Here is a 19,559-nt window from a genome sequence, read left to right on the forward strand (position 1 = left end):
TTTAATAAAAGAACTCTGTGTGTAGAAGAAAGTGTGCATGTTGTATTTGATGAAACTAACATTCTTTCTGAGAGACAGGAACATGAAGATGAAGCCATTGGCTTGGTAAGAGAATTGACTGAAGCAGCATCAAAAGAAGGAACAGGTGATGGAACAGGTTCTTCCAGTCTGGGCAACCTGACAGGGGGAACTAATCAGGGAGAAAATGAAACAAACTCTTTACAAGAACATGTTCCTCATCAACAGAACACAGGAGAATCATCTAGTAGAAACCAGTTGTTGGTGAAATCTCACAAGTATCAAAGTTCTCATCCCATTGAGAACATCATTAATGATCCAACATCTGGAGTCAAAACTAGATCACAATTAAAGAATATGTGTGCATTTGATGCTTTTCTATCTCTTATTGAACCTAAAAATGTTGTTGAGCCTTTGCAGGATGCAGACAGGGTCAATGCTATGCAGGAGGAACTCAATCAATTTGAAAGAAGTCAAGTCTGGCATCTAGTTCCTAGACCCAAAGACAGGTCAATCATTGGCACCAAATGGGTCTTCAGGAACAAACTTGATGAAGATGGAACTATTACAAGAAACAAGGCAAGGCTGGTGGTTCAGGGCTACATCCAAGAGGAAGGCATTGACTATGATGAGACCTTTGCTCCAGTTGCAAGACTAGAGGCAATCAGACTCCTCATTGCCTTTGCAGCACATATGGAATTCACCCTCTATCAGATGGATGTCAAAAGTGCCTTCCTAAATGGCTACCTCAAGGAGGAAGTGTTTGTGAAACAACCTCCAAGATTTGAAATCAAGGAATGTCCTGAGCATGTGTACAAGATGGACAAAGCTCTATATGGGCTCAAACAGGCCCCAAGAGCTTGGTATGAACGGCTATCAAAATTCCTACTGGAGCATGGGTACAAAAGAGGTAAAATTGACAATACTTTGTTCCTAAGGGAAAAAGGTAAAGACCTTCTTGTTGTACAAATATATGTTGATGACATAATATTTGGGGCCACTACTGATAGGATGAGTAAGGACTTTGCAAAATTAAAGGGAAGTGAGTTTGAAATGAGTATGATGGGTGAACTAATTTCTTCCTAGGCTTGCAGATCAAACAAAGTCCAAATGGGACCATGATCCATCAGCAGAAGTATACAAAAGAACTAATGAAAAAGTTTAAAATGGAGGACTCCAAAGAAATAGATACACCTATTGCAACTGCCACTAAATTAGATGTTGATGAACCTGGTTCATCAGTTGATCAAAAGTTGTATAGGGGTATGATTGGTTCACTTTTGTATCTTACTGCCAGTAGACCTGATATTGTTTTCAGTGTAGGACTTTATGCTCGTTTCCAGGCAAATCCAAAGGAGTCACATTTGACTGCTGTCAAGAGGATACTGAGATATTTGAAAGGCACCACAGATTTGTGTCTTTGGTATCCCAAAGGTAGTAATTTTGATCTGGTAGGATATGCTGATGCTGATTATGCAGGTTTCTTAGTGGATAAGAAGAGTACTTCAGGTATGGCACATTTCCTGGGGTCATGTCTAGTGTCATAGGCTACCAAAAAGCAAAATTCAGTAGCCCTGTCTACTACTGAAGCTGAATATGTTGCTGTTGCCTTTTGTTGTGCTCAATTGCTATGGATCAAATAACAGCTGGTAGACTTTGGAATTGAAGTGGGGTGTATTCCAATATTTTGTGATAACACTAGTGCTATAAGTATGACAAAGAACCCTGTTCATCATAAAAGGACCAAGCGCATAGATGTTAGACACCACTTCTTAAGAGATAACTATGAGAAAGGGTTAATCTCCATAGAATTTTATGCTACTGATAAATAAATAGCTGACATCTTCACTAAAGCACTGAGTAGAGAAAACTTTGAAAGGAACAGGTTGGAATTAGGGATGATTAAGATCACCTAAAAGGTCCAGTTCAGAATGCACAATGAAAAAAAAATTATAGGTTAGGAGCTCTTAATTCAATGTAAATATCTAGACTAATTCTTACTCAGTCTCATACTTTAATTAGTATACTCCTGTGACATGTGTTTATATGAATCTTTAATCTCTTACAAAGTTTTTCTATTTTGACATTTGAGGCATGATCAAGAGAAGTTTTACTTGAAGAACTTGGTTCATCAGTATATGCTCATGAGAAAGTTCAGGTATGTTTCTATACTTTGCACAATTAGAAAGACAAAATTACCAATCATGAGCAGAAGTCCTAATTACACCAAACCTTCAGAAATTCTATCCGTTGAGCATTGAACCAGTTTCATTATCCTAGGAGTCTAACTAAAACGGGATTGTTTCCTAAAAACAAGCGTCACTCATTAATCTCTAAAGAGACCGGAACTCTAATTTGATTAGACTCCTAATTGACTACTGAAAAGGCTGCCGTTACAGGCTTAATTATGATCCCTCTTTAAATACATTCCATACCTTCTCTCATCACTCACAAGCGTCATTCACTTCTCAAATACTTCTGAATAAACCCCTTTCTTCTCCAAAAATTCCCAAAAGATTTCCAAAAATTCTCTGCCAAGACTAATCCTCAAGACAATCCTGGAACTCCCCTCACCTGTTTCCCCTAATACTTCATCATCAACACCTCCAGTTGAAACCCCAAAACCCAGATTTCGCCGGCAAAAGATGTTAGCCAGAAAAACTGTAGCATTCGGCTCTCTCAGAAAAATCTTGAACGAGAAATTAAAGGCCAGTCAAAGGAAAGAGGTTTCAGCGGAAGAATCTGACTCAAGCTCTAAGTCTGAAAAGTTCATCTCTGCTAGTGAAGGAGAAGAACCTGGTCTTCTGATAATGACAAGAGTCAAGAAACCCCAGGTGAGGTAAACACCTGTTATGTATTTTCTGATGTAGTAGAGAAGGAAGATAGTAGGTTTGTGTTGGTGGGTTCTGTGAAAAATGCTGAAGGGGTTGAGTCTAGTAGGAGGAGAAAGAAAAAGAAAAGAGAGGTTCTTGCTATTTGTAGTGGAGGAGAAGAAGGTGGCTTAAAGTCAGGGGGAAGTGGATCAGGAGAGGCTGCTAAGGGACTTGTTCAAATGAGTAAGCAACAAGAAGAACATGGTTCTTATGTGGATGAGACTTTAGCAGATATGCTAAAGAAAGTAGGGGCCAGTTATGACCCAAAGAAGCGCAAGGCGTCTTCACAAAGGACCCCAGTTGCTTCTGAACCCTCAAAGAAAAGCAAAGTAACATCTCCCAAGACTACTGCTACTTCTGTACTTAGAGGAAGAGCTATAAGGAGCAAAGTAAGGCAAAGTGAAGTAGAACTGCAGGAAGCATTAGAGAAGAGTAAGAAAAAGAAGGAGGAAAAGGGAAAAGAAAAGGTAGTGGAAAGTTCTGAGGCTGCTCAAGAAAAGGAGGAGGAGATGGAACTGGTCCATCAAGAGAGAGGTACAACTGTGGAGGTTCCCACTGACAAACCAAAAAGAACCAAGACTCGTGCAAAGAATTCTTCAATATTTGTACCTGCTGAACCTTCTTTGGCTAAAAGAACTAGGTCTGCAGTAAAGGGAAAAAAAGTGAAAATTACTGAAGAAGAAGATGAAGAGTAGAGTGGAGAAGAAGAAGAGGAGGAGTCTGAACAAGAGCAAGATCGTTTGTTATTTTTAGCAGAAGGAAGATATTGAAGGGTAGGCTGCTGAAAGACCTGGAGGAGCCAGGCATGCTTAGGTTGTTGGATGTTTTAGTTGCACAGGGTTGGAAGGACATGGTCCTTCATATGGATGGAAGACTAGCCAGAAGAGAGCTGATTGAATTCATGCCAAATGGCTCAGTGAAAAATGGGCTTGTGACCAATGTGGTGAAAGGTGTGAAGGTGAAGTTTGATGCACCTGAATTGGGCAGGATTCTAGACATTCCAAGTGAGGGCTATGATGATTACACCAGGCAAAGGTGGCCTTGTCTATATGATCTGCCCACAGCACTCCAAATCACCAGGAACGTCTGTGATACAAAGGATGCTGAAGAGGTGCCTGAAGCAAGATTTGTTCAAAAGAGTGAAATGAAGCCAGAACATAAAGTGATCTTTGAGTTTGTGAACAAGTGCCTGCTGCCTAGACAGGAGAGGAGGCACACTACAAATTACATAGACCGGGTTCTCATGGAGTGTCTTGTGAGGGGTAAGCAGATTAATTGGCCTGCTTTCATAGTAAAACCGCTAGACAGAGTCATCAATGGTTCAAAGGCTCATGCTACTCCTTATGGATTCATTCTAACAACTGTACTGGACAGGCTGAACGTTCCTTTGAAGAAATGGGAAATGGCCTCCAGTAAGGAGCACTTTGGAATTAAGACTCTCCAGGCTTGTGACTATCTGCTAAGTGTAGCCCCTCGAACCTGGTTCATCAGTGAAGACTCCAATGAATAGCAAGGTTAGGGCTTTGGTTCAAGAATGTGGGACCAAAGATGCCGAGATTGCTAGGCTTCAGGCTCGTATGGCTGAGTTGGAAGAAGAAAGGAATAGGATGAAAGCAGAACTGGCAAAAGAGAAAGAAAAGAGTGAAGGGATGCTACAAACAATGCTCAACTTACTCCAATCCCAACCCTCTAGTTCTTCAAAGCCTTAGCCCTCTTTGTCCTTGTTCTGAACCAGTTCAGTTAACCCCCAGTGACCCAGATTAGGGATTTTTCTTGTTTTTGCTCATGGTTGGTTGTTTTTGTTCTTTCTTTTTGTGGACTGTCTTGTATAAGCACTGCCTTATCATTAACAATTTGCATTTCTCTTGTTTTATGATGATTCTGCTCTTAATAGTTATATTTGTCAAGTTGATTTTTGATTAACTAAAGCATGCTTTCACTTGCAGTTGCCCCAGTGGCCATGAGTAATGATTAATATTCTGGGATTCACATGTTTATGCAACTTTTCGATGATGCCAAAAGGGGGAAGATATTGTGTATTGTGCTTAAAAACTATTTTTCTGAACAGCGATGTTTATGACCTAAATTAAATCTGGCCCTTAATGATAAGTTAAATTTTTCAAGTGATGATATTTTAGCTGAGTTCCACAGGTTATGTGATCAGTAAAAGCACAGAGTTTGTCATCATCAAAAAGGGGGAATTTGTTGGCCCAAGATCAGTTGAAGTTTTGAAGAATGACAAATGAAATCAGTGAAGGACCAGGTCCATCTTAGGAGACACAGTTGTTATGGCTCATGCACATAAGATGCACGTGAAGAAGATAAGTCCTTGGGGATCAAGCAGCAATATCTTCTGAATATCTTCTTACCTGATCGAAAAGATTGCATATGGGATAAGGAGAAGATGTCTCCTTATAAGAAGAGAACACATCCGGATAAGGGTTGGAGTTTGGATTGGTCTAGGACTAAAACTCAACGGAGGATCAAAAATTGAGTTACAATCCAACTCTAATTACTAATCTAATAAATAACTGAGTTGTTCTCTTTTATAGGTATGCACATACGCTGAAGTTAAGCAAAATTGAGAGCAAAAGAGCAAGGCTATTTTGCAAGAAATTTATGTGAGATTGAGTGTGCACGCCTGCAGCTACTTGAACAAGATAGAAGAACTAGTTCCATTGTGTTTATTCTTATTCTAGTTCAATTGTAGTAGGTGATTTAAAACTTGTACCTTTCTAGCTTTCATAGAAGCAATTGTATTAGGTACTTTGAGTATTCAAGTTAGAGTTAACTTGAAGTGTCGCAACAGTTGAGGCTGTGTGCCACACTGGGATTAGAGTTAATCCTTAGGTTTACAAGAGTTTTGTAAATGCTATCTTTGGCTCATTGAGATTAGTGGATGTTTGGGAAAATCCTACTGAGTAGTAGGTCGTGATTTTTTCACCTTTTGAGCCAGGTGTTTTCCACGTAAAAATCCTTGTGCTCTTTTATTTTCTGTATTTTAATTCCGCAAACAGTAGTAGTTAGAACACCTAGAAGAACCAGGTTCTTCTAGATCGAAAATTGGGTACCACACAAATCACCCCCCCTTCTTGTGTGGTATTGACGTTTGGAACATCACCTGAATCGAAATTCTGGGTTCGTGTCCCCAGCAGAGTCGGCAGAGTAAGATTCCCTTTTTCATTTGATTTTCTATGTTATATATAAAGGGGACATAAGTAACATTAGGATTAAGAGTTATAGTAAAAAAAGGATTTATCAAGATAAAGTAACAAGAGCACATAATAAATAATAGCTAGGATGAAGAGTTATGGTTGACCAAGAAAAAAAAACTTATTCTCCAAACTTCCATGCTTGATGGTTAAAATTTAATAAGTAATGGTCTTCAATATTTTAATTGAACAGTACTGTCTCGATCTTTGTCCCCTATAAATTAATATAAAAATTATTTTAGATTAATTAAAAATAACACAAATAAGTAATATATTATATCAAAATAAATATACAAAAGAAGCCTTCCTCTTCGTCAACAAATGTTAAATGCCAACGCAAATCCTCTCCTTTGTCGTTCTTATATTTTATTATTGGTCTTCTTCGAATAACCAATACCTTAATTACCCATTCAACATCATAAAGTTTACGGTTATTTATAATGACACATTTTTTTCCAAATTCGATTTCATTACACTGCGCGAAATACCTACAATATATAAGTAGAAGCTGCAAAATATTATGTAATAGCTGAAAATTAATATTGTTACACTAACATTAGTTGCAATAACTCAAACCATTAATCTCTAATTCATAGACATGCATTACTCAATTACAAAAACGGGAACTTACTCAATTATGCAAAACAGAAACAATAAAGAGAACTAATAATACCTTTGGAGAAAATTGCTTCGTCCTACACCAAAATCTTTAGAGAACAATGAACAATGTGAAGCAATGTAATCTTTTATAGGAATAATCGGCTTATTCTTTTCCTACATGGATTCGTGCAATTAAGCTGAATTCCATGGGAGAAGATTAAATAGGAAAAATATTATTGTCAAAAAAAGAAAAAGGCTAAAAAAAATATTGGCGGTGAGTAAACTGAAATCAATGGGAGAAAATTAAATAAAGAAAAATATGGTGTAAAAATAGGAAAAGGCTTTAAAAAAAGTTGAGCTAGGTTGAACCAAATCGGCCAAAAAGTAGACGTGAACCAAATCGGCCAAAAATAGGCGTCTATAATTTGACCCAAGTGAACTATGTAGCATTAATGTATGCGTAGTTTAAATGGAAAGAAAAATCAGTCTCAGGTAATTTACAATTATATGCTTAAATTATACAAATAATTAAGGTTATAAAAGTCGATCAATATTTCAAGGATATTTTGGTCGTTCAATATTTAACCTAAATTATTCGTGCTTTTATAATAACTAGTCTCTATGAACGTGCTTTGCACGTTATCCTTAGACAATCATCACAAACATCAATATTATGTAATACTATTTTTAATTTCGTTAAATTTATTTTATGAGGTTCAAGAAATGTTATTAAATGGGGAAACTACACTATATGCCTACAAAAGTCAAATTATTTACCCGCTTTTGTCCATCTTTAAACTATTTATTATTTTTACCTATAGGCTCTAAATTTATTACGCCTGCCCATTCCTCTTTCCCCATGTTTTCTCCTTGATTCAATAGTAAGGGTCCGATGTAAATGCAATGCTCTTCATATAAAATTCTACTCTTTCATTATGCAATCATTTACCTGTAAAAAGGAAGTTTAGTGTAACTATTTTATTTTATCTTTATTTTTTAAAATTACAAGGAGTTTATTTTTACAATATGAAAAATCACGACACTTACAAATTAGTTATGTAAATAATTTTTTTATGATAAATATCGTTAGTAACCTAATAAAATTACCATAAACATCAGTTATATAACAAACAAATAGTATGTTAATAGATTAAAATATTTTTATGTTATTACTAATGTATATAACTTAAATCAACAAATAAAAAATCTCTTAAACTTCAATAATGAATCAACTATGATTCTAGTATTGCTAATACATGAAATGGTGATGCCTTGCTAGTTATATCTTAGAATATATTTTTAAATTTTGGGTTGAAATTGAGTTAAACTAGCATAGAAGACAGATTTGTACTGTATACCAAAATGGTATATTGAAGACCGTATTGGTATACAATAATTAATTCAAGAGTATATAATTAACTACTATAGTATACTACTAATTTTTTGAAGGAATGAACCAATCCTCTATGTACCAAAATAACATATTATATACCGTTTTGGTTAATTCAATAGTGTATAATTTATTGCGTTGAACTGGCAAAGAAGAATTTGTACTGTATACCAAAATGATATACTATATACCATTTTGGTATACAGTTCATTCCAATGATATACTATTATAGTATACTATATAATGTAACGGTATACTCTTACAATTAGGTCCTTTTAGAATTTTTTGAAATTTTTATTGACAACTGATATTTATTCGGTTTAATAATTGAATTAAAAAATCTTTTTTAAACTCTTTGTGTACAATTATATACCATGTCAGTATATCTATATACTATACTGGTATCATATGTTAGTTAATATTTTCTGATTGTATTAGCTACATTTAATTGGTACACAATTTTATTTTTCTTTAGTAATAGTATAAAAAAAAGAATAATAAAAAATAGTGAAAACAGTAAATGAAATTAGAATATGAAGAGAAAAAGAATATAAAAAAAGAAGTTAAATGAAATTAGAAAAGGAAAAAAGAAAAAAATAAGAAGAAAACGAGAAAAAAGAAAAGGAGAAAAGAAAAAAAATAAAAAAGAAAAGAAAAGAAGCATAGAAATAAAAAAGAATTGGAGAACAAAGAAAAAATTCCCCAAACCTACTATGGGTAGAAAATATAATTAGTTTATGGGTAGGAAAACAAATGGGTAGACAAGGGTAAATAGTTTTATTTTTGTGGGTAACTGTGTCAAAACCCCTTATTAAATCGTATCCACTTAATACCTCTTTAAATTATCATATAGTTTATTTATTACTATTATAAATATAAAATATATTGAAAATATTTACTAAATACTCTCTATGTTCCAATTTATGTGAAAATTTTTTTTTGGTCCATTCCAAAAAGAATGACCCCTTTCTAAATTTTGTAACAATTTAGCTTCAACTTACAATTCTACCCTTAATGAAAAATTTTATAACAACACAAATACTCTGACCCTTTATTGACTTGTTTAGGACCATAAATTCTAAAAGTCTTCATTTTTTATTAAACTTCGTATCTGTCACGACCCTAGTTCACCAACCGTGAACATGTCATGACAGCACCTGGTCCCCAAGACCAGGTAAGCCTATTATTGCGGAAACATAATAATCGCGGAAAAATAGAGAAAATCAAATTAAATATCTAAAGGAAATTGTACCGAATGCCGCTCGGCATGTACAACTCGATAACACAAATCTAAGACAATTCCCAAAACCCGGAAACTCACGGGCAAACACAGGCTACAGAAGTATATAGTATGGCTCCAAAACTCCAGAATATCTAACAACCGAAAGAGAGAAAACTAAGTACTAAAGATAGAGTAAAAGGGAGACTCGTCGGTCTGCGGACGCAGCAGATCTACCTCGAAGTCTCCGAAATCCTCCTGCCTCACTGATAGTGCGCCTGAGTAGAGGTACCTGGATGATCTGCACATGAAAAACATGCGCAGGAAGGGCATGAGTACACCACAGCGGTACTCAGTAAGTGTCAAGACTAACCTCGGTTGGGTAGTGACGAGGAAGGTCAGGGCCCTACTGAGGCAAGAATATAACAATAGCAATAATTAATAGTGTGAAAATCTGACAGAAATAATAAATACAGCAGTGTAATAAGGCAAGTCAACGAGGCAATACTAACTACAAGGATAGAGTAAAACACAGAGTAAACACAGCTCAATGTCAAGATACCAATGAGGGTCTCCCAGGATACCGTCCTGCAGCCCTTTCCTCAACTGTCCAGTGGATCTCCCGGGATACCGTCCCGTAGTCTAACTCACGTACCAATACAAGAGGATCTCCCGGGATACCGTCCCGTAGTCCAATCATCAATGTGCAGGGGGGATCTACCGGGATACTGTCCCGTAGTCCCAAAGTAAAAGTGAAGGGGGATCTCCCGGGAATCGAACTCGTAGTCCCAAAGTAAACAAACAAGGGGGAGCTACCGGAATCCACATCCGTAGTCCCAATGTAAACGCGCAATCACAGCCAGAAATAAACCAAGGATAATATCGAGGTTCGGCTCGGAATCTGCTGTAGTATTAGTCAAAAGGGAAGTAGCTTCATGAATGGTTGATCTGAGAAATGGTTACGGTTTATTGCGTGTTTCATTTATCGTTGGCAGTATATGAAAGTGTTGGAATAAGACCTTAGTTGATAAGAGGTTTCCTACCGGTATTCGGGTGTTGTGGGCAACGGCTGTGAATAGAAGTTATCGTTTCGAGTGTTTGGGTTATGTAGTATATCATATGATTGCACCTGAGGTTGCAGGTATGGGTTATTACAGCTGGTTCGGGCTTATTCTGAGTATAGATGTGAGGTTCTGATCTTGTGTATGATTTCGGAAAGTGCAATGTGGTTCTATGGTTTATGGACTAGATGGATTGTGAAATTTCAGCTATATTGTGTTATCGGACCTATGCGAGATAGGGTGACGTGGGATCACCCCCGGGTATATGCTTGGTAAGGTCATTCAGCTATTGGTTGGCTTCTAGGACAACTCTGGGTACGCTCGAGGACGAGCGTTTGTTTAAGTTGGGGAAGATGTGACGACCCGACCCGTCGTCCCGTGAGAACCGCTCCGTTTCCCCCATTTCCTACTTCGTTATGCTTCATTATCAGTATCTTGTTTGAACGAGTTGAATTGGGTTGATTTTTGGAAGGAAATGAGACACTTAGTCTCTTTAAGGAGGGCTTGTTTTGGAAAAGTCAACCGGATATTGACTATGAGTTAGAGGGCTCGGATGTGGATTCCGACGATTCGGTTAGCTTCGGGGGATGATTTGTGACTTAGGAGTGTGATCGGAAGTGATTTTGGAGGTCCGGTGTAGAATTAGGCTTGAATTGGCGAAGTTAGTATTTTGGCGAATTCAGGTTGATAGGTGAGATTTTGATCCGAGTGTCGGAATGGAATTCCGAGAGTTGCTGTAGCTTCGTTAGGTGATTTGGGATGCGTGTGCAAAATTTCAGGTTATTCGGAGGTGATTTGGTTGGGGTTGGGGTCGTGACAGTATCTAGTCAAACTGGTTCACATAAATTGAAACGGAGGGAGTATAGTTTTAAAAATACCAGTCATTTTTTGGCTTGATGAGAAGACATGTTCTGATGAGAAAGGCACGTGTTATAGCTTATTGATCTACCAAAGTTCCACATAAATTATAAAGGAAAAGAAATTATTATACTCATCAAAAGTGAGGTCTCATAATTTTCTGGTCTCATTTTAAATGATTATATAACAACGATCTAGTTGCTCGTACTATTCCTCTCATCTTCTCTTATTTAGGTACTAAGAGCATAACTTTAATTTGTTTATGTGTGTATTTATTATAATGGTAGCATTTTAGGATTATTTTTTTAGTTTAGTTTCTTGTATATGAGTGATTCACATGATTAAAAATCAAGTACAATGTTAATGAGATATTGATCAACTCTTTAACCCTTTAAAAAATATTTAAATTTATAAAGTGATGATTAACTGATAATTAGGATTTGAAGTAAACTATGACATTGCGACTTTAACGTTTCAAGAATCTATTAGCTTTTTATAATTAATAAATCCAAATCCCACACAAACTGAAAAAAATTACTGAACAATGTATTTGCGTCCAAAAAGAAGAAGATACGAAGTATGTAGGCAAAAATCTTTGCACAGAGAAAAAGAGTATTTTGGGTTTCCATTTTTTATTGGTATTTTCTTTTAGTTCTAAGGTATCGGAGAGGAGGGTAGATTCCAAAATTAATTTGGGTTGTAGTATTACACATTCACACTTTTTTTCTTTTTGATCGATGACTGTGCAATTTAAATAGGAAAGAGTTTTAGCCTTGGGTGATTTACAATTATATCCTTAAATTATACAAATATTTAAGGTTATAAAAGTCGATCAATATTTTAAGGATATTTTAGTCGTTCAATATTTAGCCTAAATTATTCGTGCTTTTATAATAATATAGATATAGATATAGATATAGATTACCTTTTAATTTTCTTTTTAAAAATATTACGAATAAATGATCTTTATTGAGTACAAAATGTAACAAAAGATTGACAACCAAGCGTTTGTAGTCCAACGGTTAGGATAATTGCCTTCCAAGCAATAGACCCGGGTTCGACTCCCGGCAGACGCACCCAACTCAAAACCTCTAATTTCTTATTTATCTACCACAATCCTTGGTGCGTTTTTCTTTTGTTATGGCGTATATGAGTATATCAATGCACAGAGAGAGCTCTAAATGATTAAACACATAGTACTAAGTAATATTTTTAATTAATTAAGGGGTAGAGAAACAATGAGAAACTGCAAAGTATCGTACTACGATAATTACTTGAAGAAAACGCAAAAAGTGGGAAGAATCTAATTAATTAGGCAACAAAACTGTATATAAGAACATATGGAGGGAAATTAATTAAGCTAACTAGATTGGCGAGAGATGGATCATGATCTTGGTCCTCTTACAGCAATAAAACAAGAGGCAGCAGCCATAATGACAGTCGTAGCAATGAAGCTCAAATCATCAAATATGGCCGAGAATCTCATCTCTTGCAGTTCCCATAGCGTCGATATGCATTGCTTCACTCCATCAATAACCGCCATCAAATACGCCATCTTTAAGTAGATAGTATTAATATAGATGAACTTTGTTCGATTCTCAGCTCGTCAAAAGATGGAGCTGATCTATGGACTGTTAGAAAACACTGGCTTACGTATATAGACTTTATTCCTACATTTTCTTTATAGAGTTGATAGAAAAAAAAGGAGGAGGTTGTCCTATATATGCTAAAGTACGCTGTCATTTAATGATGATGGTGGTGCTTTGATACAAAGCAAAGGAATATAGAACAAAGATGTGATGTTTCCACGATGCTTCCTTCTCTTTGTCAAACGGAAGGCAGTAGGGTCACAGGCGGATTTCTAAATTTAAATTTTATGAGTTTAATTTTTAGATTCTTACTGTTGAATCTATTACACTTTTTAAATTAGTGTTCAAATTTAATAACTGTTTATCTCAAAAATACGAGTAATAACTAAATTTGATTTGTGGTTTTAAAGATATGTGATTTAATTCAATACCAATTAATAATCAAGAAGTATAAAGTATAAATGAAAGAAATGAGTGAATCAAACCAGTGTAGTATCGACCTCAAGCTCAGTGTCCTCGAGATGAATCAAGAACAATAAAGCAAGAATAGTAAAGCAAAAGGACAATTCTGATGAACAATGAGCGAAAAGTAGAGAGTACATTCTTTGACAATGATTAGATGATTTACAAATGAATGGGCTCCCCTTTAGATAATAGGGGGAGGGGGGGGGGGTCCTAAATAAGGTACATCTTTATATAATAGTGGGGTCCTAAATAAGGTACATTTCTGTTTTTAGTAAGGAATCTAATTTGACGGCTGTCTAACCACTTAGTATGAGTTCGTACAAATCTGTTTCGGAATTTACGCCTTGATCTTTGGGCCATTGCGGGAATCTTACCTTTTCTGTTACAAAACCATAACGGTATTATCTCGATGCTGGTCATGCTCGGCCTTGATATTCATCGGACACTCTGATCTTCGAACTTCGAATTCTGTCGTCGGGCTCGGACCTAGTCTATTTCGGACTTGCTCTTAAAGTGATCCTCGAGCCTATGAAATCAGGTAGCCCCGATTTCTACCGTATAAAGATAGACCCCTCATTTTTTGGAGTATAACGACAAGAAACGAATTGAGTCCTTACCCCGATTTGCCACGACATCATCATCGTGACGTAAGCGACCGAGGAAACAAAAACTTGGAAGCCAACCTTTCCCGAAGAAGACTCCGAGAACTCTAGCGAATCCGGCGGTGGAGAAGATTCTGAGGGTGAAAACACTTCTGCCGATAAGGATCGTGCTGCTTAGGCTTCGTGTTCTTCGTAATTTTTTGCTTCTGAGGCTGATCGGCCCTTGCGAGGAACTCTTGATTGCGACCTACAGTTCTTGTAAAATGGTTTATATAAAGCTTCTTTCCTTCCATGGCTTCTGAATCTGCTCCCCCTTTGTGCGGGTCAAAGCGCCTTAGCATAAAATTTCTTTCGAATGTCCAAACTCTGAAATGGTAATGACCGACAATAAGTACTGCCTTCGAACGTTTCTGATCAGTGGACCCTGGATGACCATTTGAACTTGAGTTTGAGTAGCTCTTAGGCTCAACAGTCGATGAGGTAAGGCAGCCTTTGGGCTTTTATGATCGAATGAGGGTTTGCTCGAACTCGAAATAAAGTTAGACCTTAGGCTTTATAGATAGTCCCCGAGTGAGAGTTTGCTCGAACTCGGGTTAAGGTAGCCCTTGGGCTTTTATGATCGAGTGAGGATTTGCTCGAACTCGAAATAAAGTTAGCCCTTAGGCTTTTTTATATTGTCCCTTAGGCTCTTTAGATCGGCCCTTAGGCTCTTTAGATCGGCCCTTAGGCTCTTTTGGGTCGGCCCTTAGGCTCTTTGAGTTGGGCCAATTTGGCCTCTAAAAACGGCTATTATTTTCCCCTCTTTTCGGCTAAAAGACTTAGTGAAAATTAGCATGTGTTTTTTGTACCCGTTGGGTTTTTCGAAGGTTCGACCGAGCGGAACCTTATTTTCAATTCGTTTGTGTAATGATAATCGAATACCTCTTGAGGCTTTTTCGAAGGCTGATGTTATCGAAGTCTTTAAACTATTCGAAGGCTGATGTTATCGAAGCCCTTTATCATTTGCTTTTGCCGAGGGTAGCTTGATTTAACCGGTTTTTCAAAGTGTTTGAAGGACTTTAATTTATGGTGGAAGTCGGACGTCTCCGAGCCGCATTATTTCGGTCGTAGCCTTTTTATATGACCGTAGTCTTTAATATGGCCGTAGCCTTTAATATGGCCATAGCCTTCGGGTACGTCTCTTGGAAATGTTTCCGATAACCTTTCGAACTTGTTCAAAACGTTAGTCCCCGAGTATGATGGCCTTGGCCTGTATATCGCGGATGCCTTTTCGAGGTCTTATTATTTAGATAGCTCGGGTAGGTAGTCCCCGAGTGTTCGAGATATGCTTGCACTTGGGTTAAGATAGCCCTTGTGCTTTTGTGATCGAGTGAGAATTCTCTCGAACTTGAAGTAAACTTAGCCCTTAAGCTTCATATATAGTCCCCGAGCGAGAGTTTGCTCAAGCTCAGGTTAAGATAGCCCTTAGGATTTTGTATTTGTTACGGATTTCGGGCGTCTCCAATCCGCGTTAATTTGGTAGTAGCCTCTTTAGTTAGGAACTTGCCCTTTTGGGCTTATCTTCCATTTCACTTCGAGCTTGCCCGAAGTATTAGTCCCCGAGTGGGGTGGCCGTGGACCGTAAAGTCGAGGGTTGCCTTTAATGTCTTATGGTCTTGAAATGTTAGCAGTTTGATTCCGTTTGTTTTTGGGACGGCACTCCTCAAGCATGGGGTCAGTTGTTCGAATTTTCGTCGTGGTCGGCCCTTAAGCCTGTTTACACAATAGATCAAGAGTATAAAATATGAAATTTCTCTAAAGGTAGGGGATATCGGCAGGGAAAAATACTTCTCTTAAAATGATTGTACACGCGCGCACATTTGATGTTAGGGTCCAAGTAACCTATACGGGCACGGTTTATCCGACCGTTTGGCCCTCACAATATTTTCCTATGCTGCCACGAAGTGATTTCCTTGCAACAAAGTAGACATTCGAGGGTAATGCCCCCAGTACTCGAGGCTTATTGTAGGGAACCCCGAATACTGTTGAATTGCTCTCAGTTAGCACGAACAATGGTTGCCTCGTTAAAAACCTCGTTGGAAAAACCCATTTGGGACAAAAACCGGTCTAAGGGAAAAAGAGTGCAACACGCGCTTTAAGATCCAAAGCTTCGTGCCGATCCTTGTCGATAGCTTGCAAGTGTTAGTCGAAAAAATAGAAAAGATTGGACTGGGGTCGTACCTTTATTCGGACTTTGGATACTTAACGTGATCTTCCTCGGCATCAAGCCCCCATGAATTTTGACCTCGATCATTTCTCCTCTTATCTCGTGCGCAGCTTCGCCCAGAACCGATGTTTCTATGGTCTCCGCTGTATGGTTGATATTGATCTCCATTCGACCTCGGCTCTCCATCGATATCCCTTTTGATCCTATCCGTGGTCATGTTAGGATAAACGGACCCCGAAGGAGTCCCCAGTCGATCATCCTCGACCCTAATCTTCGACCGATATCGATTATGTACGTCAGCCCAAGTGACAGCCGGGTACTCGATAAAACTTTGCTTCAACCGTTGTGAAGCTATGGAACTCCGAGTGTTGAGACCTTGAGTGAAAGCTTGAACAGCCTAGTCACGGTGACTGGAGGCAAATCCATTCTCTCCGCTTGGAAACGAGATATGAATTCCCTGAGCATCTCGCTATTTTTCTGCCTTACCTTGAAAAGGTCCGACTTCCTTGTTGCAATTTTAATGGCCCCGGCATGTGCCTTTACAAATGAATCTGCAAGCATAGCAAATGAATCAATAAAATTAGGGGGTATGTTATGATACCATATTAAGGAACCCTTCGATAGAGTCTCCCCGAACTTCTTCAGTAGTACAGACTCGATTACGTCGTCTTCCAAGTCGTTTCCCTTTATGGCGCACGTGTAAGAAGTAACGTGTTCATTTGGGTCAGCGGTTCCGTTGTATTTAGGTATATCAGTCATACAGTACTTCTTTAGGATGGGCTTCGGAGCCGCACTCGGAGGGAACGACCTTTGTACAAATTTCTTGGCATCCAATATCTTCGAGATCGGGGGAGCTCCCGGTATTTGATCGACAGGGGAGTTAAAAGTCTCCACTTTTTTGTCATTATCCTCAATCCTTTTTTCTCCGGATTTGATACTCTTGGTGAGCTCTTCGAGCATCCTCATAATTGTGGGGTCAGTCCCCGAGCCATTTTCGTTTGACCTCTCTGGCGCCGGTTCAGTACGTCGAATATTTTCTGGTTCGGCTATACTCGGAGTTTTTTTCTGACTTTGAAGTTGAGCGATAACAATCTGTTGAACTTGCAGCATAAGCCCCTATCTCCTGTACCTTGTGTTCTTTGGCCCCAGATCGGGCTTCCCTGCGTACACTTCCTCCGGGGTCTGCGCCTAAATCTGCATTCAAAGCAATGTGTGAACTAACATCAACCGGTTCCACATTTGGCACTTCCCCAGGGTTTATCAGTGGTACACCGACCCCTACATCGTTATTTTCCCCATGAAATCCAAGACCTTCGTTGTCGTGAACAGGTGCGTTTTGTGAGTTTGACATGTTTAATCCTGAGAATCAAAAATTCTTGACAAGAAAAAGTGTAAAAATAACGTGTGTTATGAGAATCAGTACTGAAATAATCACTATTATCTTTAGCCCCACGGTGGGCGCCAAACTATTTACCTCAAAAATACGGGTAACAATTAAATTTGATTTGTGGTTTTAAAGATATGTGATTTAATTCAATACCAATTAATAATCAAGAAGTATAAAGTATAAATGAAAGAAATGAATGAATCAAACCAGTGTTACTAATTAAGCAGTATCGACCTCGAGCTCAGTGACCTCGAGATGAATCAAGAACAATAAAGCAAGAATAGTAAAGCAAAAGAACAATTCTGATGAACAATGAGCGAAAAATAGAGAGTATATTCTTTGCCAATGATTAGATGATTTACAAATGAATGGGCTCTCCTTTATATAATAGGGGAGTCCTAAATAAGGTACATTTCCGTTTTCTAAGGAGTCTAATTTGACAACTGTCTAACCGCTTAGTACGAGTTCGTACAAATCCGTTCTGGAATTTACGCCTTGATCTTTGGGCCATTGCGGGAATCTCGTCTTTTCTGTTACAAAACCACAACAGTATTATCTCGAGGCTGGTCATGCTCAGCCTTGATATTCATCGGACACTCTGATATTCGAACTTCGAACTTTGCCATCGGGCTCGGACCTAGTCTATTTCAGACTTGCTCTTAAAGTGATCCTCGAACCTACAAAATCGGGTAGCCCGGATTTCTACCATATACAATAACTTTTGAAATTAATCAATATATATAATATATCTAAATACCTTGTTGAAAATATTGGATTCACCTGAATGCATTACTTATGTATACCCTACCTCCATCACGGTATGATAGCGAACTCTATCTACTTTGGTCACATTTGCAGTCACTGTATTTTTCCATTTTCTGTCTCCTCTATTTGGACTTTGGAGAATGTTTAATCTCTTAATTATCTCTACTTATTGAACTCTGTAAATACGTGGATATATATAAAAAAGGAATCTTCTTTAGTTAGATCCATGCAATTTTGTTTTTCTATTGTGCATGCCACCTTCCTTTGTCTTCTTGATCGGACGTTCCAAATAGTTGTTTCGTCATCCTTTTCTATGTTTGCAGAAACCTCGTCTTCCTGTTCTTTCGACGTACGTCTGTTGCTCGCATGACGGAGTAGTGAGTGTACCATACGAAGTGGAGGAAATTTAGAAAAACTAGATATATACGTTGCTTCCAGGAAGCATCCTTCTCCCTGCCAAATCAAGGCTGTGGGGTAACACCCAAACGGAATATTATACCCTGTTTGGTCAAGCTTCTCTGATTCTAGAAGGATTTTTATTTTTTTTTTCTTTTGGTCAAATTTAAAGTGTTTGGCCAAACTTTTGAAAGAAAAAAAGTGATTTTGAGGAGAAGCAAAGTAAAAGCAGTTTTGAATAAGCAGAAAAAAGTAACTTCTGTCCAAAAGCTCTTTTTTGAAAATCACTTTTGAGAAAAATACACTTAAAAGCAATTTTTAAAAGCCTGGCCAAACACTAATTGCTGCTATGCTCAGAAGTGTTTTTCAAATTAGTTAACCAAACACAAACTGTTTCTCATCAAAAGTACTTTTGAGAAAAATATTTTTCAAAATAAGCTAATTTTTGCAGCAGGCTATAAGTTTGGCTGATCGAAAATGTCAGTCCGTTGAATTCACTGATATGATATTAATTATTCTTTTAGTTTTTTGAGATGTAAAGTTGTTAAGCATATCAAATCTTTACTTTATTTACATATTCCTTTTATATGAAAAACTCTACTTTTCTACTGAAAGTACTAAAATACGGAGTATGCTTTAAATACCTATATAATATAAATTATTTCTAAAAAAATGGGGCCCCTTCAAAATTCGGGGCCTAACGCACAAGCCTTACTAGTGAATACATTGGAGTCGCGCGGCCTTGTAATTAGATCTCAAGGAGATCTAGAATTCAAACTTGATGCATTCAATTCTTAAAATTCATAGTACTTAACTATTAATATACTTTTAAAGTTAGCGAGTATATATATATATATATATATATATATATATATATATATATATATATATATATATATATATATATATATATATATA

At 37.5% G+C, this 19,559-nt stretch overlaps 1 non-coding gene across 1 annotated transcript; it reads left to right on the top strand.

Moving 5' to 3' along the window:
- The first annotated feature begins 12,235 nt into the window (after nucleotides 1-12,235).
- TRNAG-UCC lies at nucleotides 12,236-12,307 on the top strand. Its single transcript has one exon. It is a non-coding gene; the product is annotated as a tRNA-Gly (tRNA).
- Nucleotides 12,308-19,559: the final 7,252 nt, after the last annotated feature.

This window comes from Nicotiana attenuata, unplaced genomic scaffold (assembly GCF_001879085.1).
Source record: "Nicotiana attenuata strain UT unplaced genomic scaffold, NIATTr2, whole genome shotgun sequence".
Lineage (NCBI taxonomy): Eukaryota > Viridiplantae > Streptophyta > Magnoliopsida > Solanales > Solanaceae > Nicotiana > Nicotiana attenuata.